The following is a 10112-nucleotide window of genomic DNA, read 5'->3' on the forward strand; positions in this document are numbered from 1 at the left end:
TAAAAAAAATTTTTATTAGCATATTCATTGTTACAAATCGTACTTATTCTTTATGCCCCTTATCCAATCACTCTCCTTCCCCCTCCCTCTCTCCCTTCATCTCCATTTTAACTGCTATCACAGTGGTCTAAGTCACCGTCTTCTCTCACCCAAACTACTGTGATCACCTCCAAACCAGTCATATCCCTTTCTTGTGTGCTAAGAAACAATCCAAAATACCATATCTGGTCTACAAGACCTGCAAGATTTTGCCCCTGCTACCTCCTCAGTCTCTACTCCTGTCTCTTAGCTGTAGTCCAGATGTTGATCCACAGCTGGATTTGCAGATTTGAACGCTCAGCCTTATTTGTCACTAGAAGAGAATAAAAACCGAGGGAATTGAATCATACTAATCATCTCACAAGAGATTAATGTGTAATGCACAATGCCAATTTATTAATTTAAAATGAGAAGTGGGGTAATCAGACAAACCAGATGTTTGTGTTGCTTGTCTGTGTCCTCTTTCTGGAAGCTATAAAAAGTAGCCATTGAGAGCTTGTGGGCTAGAATCAGACTGCCAGAATGTGAATCCTGACTCTCTGCTTACTAACTGGATGATCTTGGGCCAGTGGATCAGTGTACCTTTCAGTGTCTATTTCCTTATCAGTAAAATGGGAATAATAATGAACATACCTCCCTGGGTGGTTGTGATGAGGAGTGAAAGAACACACTTGTTACATATTGCTTAGAACAGAAGTTGATGCATAGTAAGCACTCAAGAAATATTAGCCACTGTTCTTAGAATGGAAATCTACTTAAAGAACTAAATATCAGAGCAAAGGGAATTAAATAATGGTAAACAGAATCTTTTTGCATGCTTGTTAACCTTGTAAGTTACTATTTACATATTCATCCATTCGATAGTTATTAACACCTAAATAATTTCAGACATTACCAGATTCACTAGTAAATAATGCAAATTCATTAATGCAAATGTTCTCATTCTTGATCTGGGTGCTAGATACACATTGGTTGTGAAAATAAATAAATGTAAATAAATAAATAAATAAGTGTAAATAATTTATTTAAATATAAATGTAAATAAATGCAAATTCACAAATCAACCTGTATTTTTGCACTTACCTGATTCTGTCACTGTTCCCACTCCATTCTCCAACCCTCTCCTTATCTACAGATTAAAGTGCTTGAAAAACCCATCACTTACAGCACTGCCTGGCCCTGCCATCTGGTCTCTCCCCCTCTCCCCTTTGCACACTCTGTTTCAGCCACACTCACTGTCCCTTTTCCTTACGCATGCCAAGCTCCTTCCCTCCTCAGACTTCCCTCATGCTGTTTCATCTGCTTGGAATTTCTCACACCCAACTCTTGGCCTGCCTCATGTCTCCTTGGTTTCAGAGAAGCCTCCCAGACCTCCTCTCCCCCCAGACTGGTTAGATTCCTTCACTGCACTTACTATAATTGTAATTAAATAGTGATTGTTTACTGTGTTCCTTCCCAGTAAAATCAAGGACAAGAACCCTTCTTTTTTGTTCAGCACTGAATCCCTAGTACCCTGCATGTATGTAGGTACTCAATCGATAGTTGCTGAATGAATGAATTATATCTTCTCAACAACCCATATTTTCTGTAATGGAAAGTCAAGGCTTTGAGCTGTCAAGTGACGCACCCCAGTCACAAAGTCATATGGGGCAGAGCAAGGTTCAAACTCAGGCCTTTCTGACTCCTCACCAGTGCCCTTTGTCACTCCACATTGCTGCTACATGGTTTCTGCAAGCTTCATGCCTGGCTACACACACCATTGGTCTCCTTAGCTTAAACTGTACTTCGCATCCTCACGGTCACAGTGTTTTCATTTCTGAGCTCTGGACATTTTCTTCCATTCTTAAACCTATCTAAACCTTCCCTATCACATCTATACACATCGTTTTACTGCTCTAGCTGTAATATGCTACGTTTCATCCTATCAAGCATCTTTTCTCCCCTACAACCCTGCAATTCCACTCTCAGATATACGAGTATACCCAACAGAAATGTGTGCATGTGGTCACCCAAAGGCATGCACTGGAATTGTCATAGCAGCATTATTCATCATAACCCCAACTCCCCTACAACCCTGCAATTCCACTCTCAGATATACGAGTATACCCAACAGAAATGTGTGCGTGTGGTCACCCAAAGGCATGCACTGGAATTGTCATAGCAGCACTATTCATCATAACCCCATTCATAACCCCAAACTGGAAACTATCCACATGTCCACCCAAGTAGAAGAGATCAACTGTTTTGTATTCACACAATGGTATATTATATAACAATGAGAATAAGTGGTCTGCAGATTTACACAACAATATGAGTGAATCTCACAAATACGATGTTGGGGGAAAGAAGTCAAGGACATTCTAAGAGACTCCATTTATAAAAAGTTCAAAAGCTGGTGAAACTAATGAACAGTATTAACAGTAGGGATAGTGGCTACTCTTGGAAGAGTAGTGATTGGATGGTGGAGGGCTTTCAGGGTACTGAAAATGTTCTCTTTCTTGACCTGGGTGCTAGTTACAGAACAGTTTGTATGTTTGTTTCTGACTACTTCAATTTAGAGACCAGTGTGGAATCTATGCCTCTGTCCGATGTGCTGGTCATGCACTATTTGCCCAGATGGGATCTTCCTGTACATGTAAAGAGCCCACTCTGAATTGTTTAAAGTCAAAATTGTGACCTGGGTGCTAGTTACAGAACAGTTTGTATGTTTGTTTCTGACTACTTCAATTTAGAGAACAGTGTGGAATCTATGCCTCTGTCCGGTGTGCTGGTCATGCACTATTTGCCCAGATGGGATCTTCCTGTACATGTAAAGAGCCCACTCTGAATTGTTTAAAGTCAAAATTCTGACAAAATGTAAGCAATGGAGGACTGGCTGCTATGAACAGTCAGGGATCTCCTGGTGGCTGTGCTGAGTCCAGAGGTAGCCATCTCAGTGTGCTGTGGTGCGGGGCACAGATGAACAAACACATATCTGTGCAGTGTGTTGATCTAGAAAATGCGCTGGGTGCCATGCCTCTTGCACGTCTTCTCTGCTGTCAGCAGGATCCAGTGACTCCCATCTATAGGTTTATCCATGTTCCAGGTTCTGGGACCAATCCTGTCCTTGGGAGAAATTTACAAAATGGATTTGGATAACTGAGATGACCCAGTCTTAAGTTAGTTTAGCTCAGACACTTGGATTGGTAGGTCTAGAAAGGAACCTTGTTAAGCCTGCCCTTTTCATCTTTCCGGGCTGGTTTTATCCCTCTGTTGCTGGGTTTGCACTTTAATGGAGAGGGAAGGTGCAGAGGAAGGTGAAGCGGGGAAGGGGTGTCATAATGCTGTGGGAAGAGAACGACTTTGAAATCACACACCTCGGTCCACATCCCAATGCCATGGTTCAATCAGCTGTGCGACCTGGTTAAGTTTCTCTCTGAGCCTTCCTTTCCTCATCTCTGCAGTAGGGATAAGAGAATCAAACTTAAATTTGTGAACGTCAAAGACCATCCTGCTAGTCTAAAGCTCATCTCTTATCTATTATTACAATTATCTGCTAACTGTTGTCTCTAAAGCATCATCTCTTATCTATTATTACGATAATCTGCCAACTGTTGTTTCTGCTTCCAATTTGCTCCCCTGTAGTCTATTATCAACATCACATCCAGAACCATCCTGTCTATTTATGTATTTTATTTTATTTTCGCAAGAACAAGAAAATAGTCTTTATTGTGATACTTTGGGATTTCATGTTATTATAGGGGAGCCTAATCTATTCTGGATGACACGTTGTCCTTTAGAGTTACTGTTTCACTTGTGAGTTTTTATGAATACATCTATCATTCATAGCAAAAATGGACATTGAGCACCATCTTTTATACAGTTCCCAGACATCATTAGCTTGACATCTAATGATGCCAAATTTAGCAATAACCTTTCTCTCATTTTTGACCCTCCCGAGTTTGAAGCTGCCATAGTGGTATGTGTGTCATAACAATGCTGGGAGATGGATAGAGAACAGTTCTGAGGTATGTTCCACAGGGACCACAGTATTACCTCTATTGTTCTTGACTGTACTTCTAGACACAAAGTAGGCATTTAATAAATAACTGAGGCTCTTGTCAAATGCAGACTCTCATCAAGTCCTCTGGGGTGGGACCTGAATTTGGCATTTCCAGTAAACTGCCAGGTGATGTGGATGTTCTTGGTTGATGGAGCACACTTGGAGTAGCAGGTTATAAACAGCGACATATACCCTCACTGGCTGTTAATGGCACACTTGTCAGTTGTGGAGGCTGGGAAGTCCAAAGTCCAGGGAACACAACTGATGAGGGCCTTCTTGGTGGTGACTCTCTACAGCAGCTCAGGGTGTCACATGGTGAGAATGGTCTGAGCAAGAGCAGGCAAACCCATCCTGTTTAAAAATGTAACTTGGATGGTTTCTTCTTTGCTTAAAACTGAATCATGCCTGCCAGTTTCCCTCAGATAAGAACCAGAGTTGTTATAATGATCTAAAACAGGGTTTCTAAACCTCAGCACTTTTGGCATTGGGAGCCGCATAATTTTTGGTTGAATGGGGTTGTCCTGTGCATTGTAGGATCTTTAGCAGCACCCTTGGCTTCTACCCTCTAGATGCTAGTAGCACCACCAGCCCCCACTTGTGACAACCAAAAATGTCTCCAGACACTGCCAAATATTCCCTGGGGAGCAAATTGATCCAGTTGCAAACCACTAGCCTAAAAGGGCTTAGACAATTTTCTCACCTCCATCCCTAGCCCACTTCCTGTCTCAACTCCTTCTATCCCACCCCTCACTCATGCTGATCCAGCCATCTAGGCTCCTTGCTGTTCTTTGAACACACCAGGTGTGCTCCTGCCTCACAATTCCTGTACTTGCTACTTCCTCTACCATGATATTCTTCCTCCTGGTATCCGCATGGCTCACTCCCCCACCTCCTTCAAGGATTTGCCCACAAGTCACCTTCTCAGTGAGCCTTTTTCTGGCCCCCTATTTAAACTTTTAATTCTCAACATGCCCTATCTCTCTACCATGCTTTATTTTTTTCTCGAGAGGGCTTCTTCTCCTCTGATCTAGTACAACATTTATTTTGTTTGTTGTCTGTCTCCCCTGTGAGAATGTAAGATCCAAGTGGGCAAGGATATTGTTTTCTTCACTGCTGTGTCCCCTGTGGCTAGAATAATAGTCCCTGGCATATAGTAGGTGTTCAATAAAAATTTGTTGAATACATGGATGAATACATTTTATAGTCCAGCTCAGTGGGTGACAGGCATGTAGGAGACAATCAATGAGTATTAGTTCCCTGTTGCTCACTCCTCTGTGACCAAGCCACTGTTGTTACTGGATTGCTTCAGGACTTAATCACTGTACTTCTTCTGTCTTCCTGCTGTCCTTCTAACCTCCACCCCCAAACCTCAAGATTAGGGTCTACTCCTTAACCCCAGATGATGCCATGGCTTTGGTTGACTAGTGCTCTTGGTTCTGACTACCTCCCTCCTTCCCATTGCTCCAGGGTCATGCTTAGACCACCCACAAGGACATTCACCTGCTCATATGTTCCCCCTAACAGTGCAAATGACCTGCGTGGATTGCCATCTCCCTGTCTGCAGACTCTCCAGATGCTGTGACCCTCTGTTACCCCCCCTTCCCCCCCCCCGCTGGGCCTGCACACCATCTTCATCCCTACCCTCCTACCAGCAACACCCCCACCCCCCACAGCCCCGGAGGCAGAGGCAGGTCTGGTCTCCAATTCTAACATGATTTACTCATATCCCCAACTCCACCACTTCCTTCTGTCAAGACCTTGGAAAAGTGTAGAGAGATTACATCTTCCTTTTCTCTGTTTATCCACCAAGAAACCTGAAATTATGGCAAGCCCATCTTTCCATAAAAGGCTTGCCTGAATGTTCTTGCTTCCACTTGACTGTAATGAGAGCCAGCACTTGGAACCATAGAAACATGACACCACTCAATAAGCAAACAACTGTAAATGCCAAGCGTCAACATGCCGCTAGAGCCTCGAGTGAAAGAAGGCTCGGAGTCCGGGCTGGTCATCATTTTTAATGTGTTAATGTGACATGAGACAGTTTCCTTGGCAGGTATCACAATAGTGTCAGCCGGGACTTATCTGGATACAGCAGTAAGTTGCCTATGATAAGAAAAGATCAAGTGACCAAGTACATATTACTTCTACCCCAGGTTTTCTTACATGCCTGGTGGGAGGAGGAGCTTGGGGCAAGATCCAGATACATCCAAAGCACAAACTTTTGAAAATTAGTAAAGCAACACTGTGAAAACTAAATTTTTAACTAGAAATAGATCTATGGAAACAATCCCAAAGTGCTCACGTAAGCAAAACCATTGATTGCTCCATAGTGAATTTGTCTGAGATAAAATTGAAGATCATTTATCAAGCTGTCAGTAAAATCAATGATTTGAACAGATACTAATGACATAAACAGATATTTGTTATAAGAATTTCATGAAAAGCTCAAGGGGTTCAAAGACAACCAGTGGAAAAGACTCTGTATCTGGTTTTTGGTCACCTGGCCATGGTACACAGCCACCTCTTTTCCCTGCCCATTCTGACTTCTAACAGTTTTCCTACAAGTTACCAAAGGAAGAGGCTGAACAGATAAGCCCTACATGCCCTTGAACTTTTAGTTCCTGAATGCAGGATGACAGTCATTTATCACCTTCACATGGCCAGTAGGCTGGAGGGCGCCGGGCAAGAGTCTGGCTTCCTGGTTGGCTCTAATGTTTTCTACAATGGTTTGAAAAAGATACACTTGTTACCACATCAGCCCTGCAAAGGATGAAATGTGAAGTGAGAAAGGGCAGAAATTGCTCAATCTGCATGATCATGCAAGTGGTATATGAGTTATATGCATCAAAGTTATTTCTCTGCACTATCAGATGTTGAAATCCTGAGTGCCAAAGCTGTCATCCACGACTGACTAGACAGAGTTTAATCATCTTCCTAAATAAACCACATTTGATTAATTGTGCTCCACTTTATATTTTGAGTATTAACACATAAAAGCAGCTATTATTTTTTTTTATTAAAAAAAGCCATTAAAAAAAAAATCATTTTTGGAATTTCCCAAGTCCTCAGTAAAATGACCAATATCTAGGTCTTGGCAGAGCTCCAGGTTGTCTCAGGAATGACTCTGCAGTGCTTCAGTGAATGGTGCCATAATGCAAAACATGTTGATCTTATGCTGAGCCATTAGTAAATGAGCATTTATTGAACACTTGTTATGTAGAAAGCACTAGACTAATGTAGCATACAAGCAAAAATACTAGAAATGAAGCCTAATTCTTCCATAGGCAACAAACAGAGGAAGATTTCCTCAGGTAAAAAGAATAGGGCAATGGAGAAACAATTTTACTTATAAACTTCCTTACCCTAAAATTGTCCTGTGCTAATAAATACGTGAAAATATGAGCTACAAATAGAGCACAGAATAATCCAAAACCTTTTTCCTTAAAGAGACTTGATAAGGAGCATGTTGGTTGAAAGTCATGAGTGAATAGAAATCATAATAAAAACGGAATTGCTTTTCTTTGTTATACTTTGAGAACTCTTTGTAGCAAATGGCTCTGATTCTGACCTTTAGTAATTGGCTTAAAGGGACAAGAAGTTGCCAGCCTTTTTCCCCCTTAACCTTTAGGCATCTGCAGAAAATCTGGCTTCCATGAAAACCAAATAATTGTGAATTTAAAGCAAGGTTAATAGGTATGTAGGTTCAACACATCTATTGGAAAAATTTTATTAATAGACAGCCTTGAAGGAGAAAACATAGGTTTGCATGACTACAATTAGACCTAACTGTAGTCTACAATATTTAATTCCTTTGATATTTTCCCAAAAAGGAATAGAGATAGATCATTTCCTTCAAGCATTTAGGAATAAAATTGCTCGTTTTATTCATAATAAAGAAAACCCCTTTGGAATAAAAAAAAAAAATCCAGTATGTGAGCTTCCTTCCCTGTCAGATTGCTAATCAGATAGAAGTGTTGTCAAGTCTGCAGTGGGGGTATTGACTTTTCCTTGTAACTCCCTTTCTGCTGGCAATAGTGACCCTGTTTCCCTCTGGGGAACATTTGCAATTCACATAGCTGTAACCTCATCTCTTTCTCCAGAGATGAGCATATGACCCAGTCCTGGTCAAATGGAGCATTGCTGGCCCCAATGATTGGGTCAAAGATTGCCCTTGACCCAAGCTGGACCAGTGAGCCCAGTTTGGGGATTACTAACATTATGGTCACCATCTTGCTCTGCATGGGAGTGTCTGCCCAAGAGTGGTGCTAACACAGAGGGAAGCAGAGCTGAAAGATGAAAAGAAATGGATGCTTGAAGCCATTTTTGTGTGTTTAGATCCAGCTGTAAGGGAAGCATTGATTCCAGCTGACAGGCACCCTTCCCTCTTCTTCCCTCCCTGCTCCCTACTTCCCCGGTCATTCCCTACTCTGCTGGTAGGACTTCCACTGATCCCACTTTGCCAAACCTTTCTGGTGCAAATCACCTGCCTATATTGCCCCTTCACCTGTCCCCAGACTGTTCAGGTAGTACCTTGCCCACCTGGTCTTCCTTCCATGAGATCCTGAACACCTTCCTCGTCCTGCCAGCTTATTCATAGTATCCTGCACTCCCGGACACCTCCTTAAAGGCAGGTCTTGTCTCCACTTCTAACATGTTCTGCCCACTCAGCAGCTTCATTCTCTTACAAAACATGGATGTTTTAGTTCTGTAACCAATAAATTTGTTTTCCTTAAGGGAATTTGAATTAGATTTCTGTAACTTCCAACCGAAATAGCACTTGATCTTTATTGATAACAGAACTTAATCTTTTTAAAACAGATTGATTTTTTTTAAAAAAAGCTAAGGGTCACTTAGAGCCGGTCTTTTTGAATAAGATAAGCATGCAATCATGAAAGTACCATTTCATGCATAAAATATTTTGCACTAAAAGATAATGAAATATAATGGATATAAACTAAAATGTAATGAAACAGATCCCATACATACCTCTAGCAATTTGAAAGATGACCGTCCAAGATAACCTTCTTAAACTGAAATGGAATTTACTTAAATGCATGTTATCATATGACTGTTAACCAAATGAATGGATTTAGAGCAATATTCCCCAAGGTGTGGTTGACAGACCACCTGCATCGGTAATATCTGGTTTAAAATTCAGATTCCTTGGGCACTTCAGGCCCACTGAATCAATCTCTGGGAATTGAGCTGGGAATGTTCATTTCTGACAAAATTCCAGGTAATTTCTAAGCACCATTGCTTTAAGTCATGTTTCACTTAGTTCACCTTCAAGTGTTACTGTCCTAACCTAAAGTATAATTCTAAGAACATTACATCATGTAGATGATTGAGACCAAATGAGTGTACCTATAAAAAAGCAACGTAGGTTCAGGTAATTTAGAAATGCTTAGAGGATGGGATGTTTTAGACAGCTTAGACTAAATTAGCTGTGGTAACAATGACTCAAAATATTAATGGCTTACGACTTCAAAGGTTTAATTTTTACACATTTATATTTCCATCATAGGACATTCCAGAACTCCGAGATGTCAAAACAAACTCTCTCTGGAACATGGCTGGTCTTGTAGCAGAGGGTAAAAAGTACGGGTGGACTACAGCTAGCTCTTGAAGTGTCTGCTCAGAAGTGACACATGGTACCTACAGCCACATTACATTTGCCAGGTCACATGACCACTCTTGTGTTCAGTGGAATAAGGAAGGATAAAACGTCTACAGAAAAAGGATACTACAGGAACGAGCTGCAAACATTTTGAACAGAAATGTAATCTACCGGGCCGGCCTGGTGGCGCACTGCAATAGTGTGCTGCTTGGGAAGCGCGGCGGCGCTCCCGCCGAGGGTCCGGATCCCACATGCAGACCGGTTCCTGCTCACTGGCTGAGCGAGGCGCGGGAGCAACACCAAGGGTTGCGATCCCGTTGCCGGTCCCGGTCCGGTACGGGGGTGACACTGAGGGTTGCGATCCGTTGCCGGACATGGAAAAAGACAAAAAAAAAAAAAAAAAAAAAAAAATGA

Source organism: Galeopterus variegatus, unplaced genomic scaffold, assembly GCF_000696425.1.
Source record: "Galeopterus variegatus unplaced genomic scaffold, G_variegatus-3.0.2 Scaffold81, whole genome shotgun sequence".
Taxonomy (NCBI): domain Eukaryota; kingdom Metazoa; phylum Chordata; class Mammalia; order Dermoptera; family Cynocephalidae; genus Galeopterus; species Galeopterus variegatus.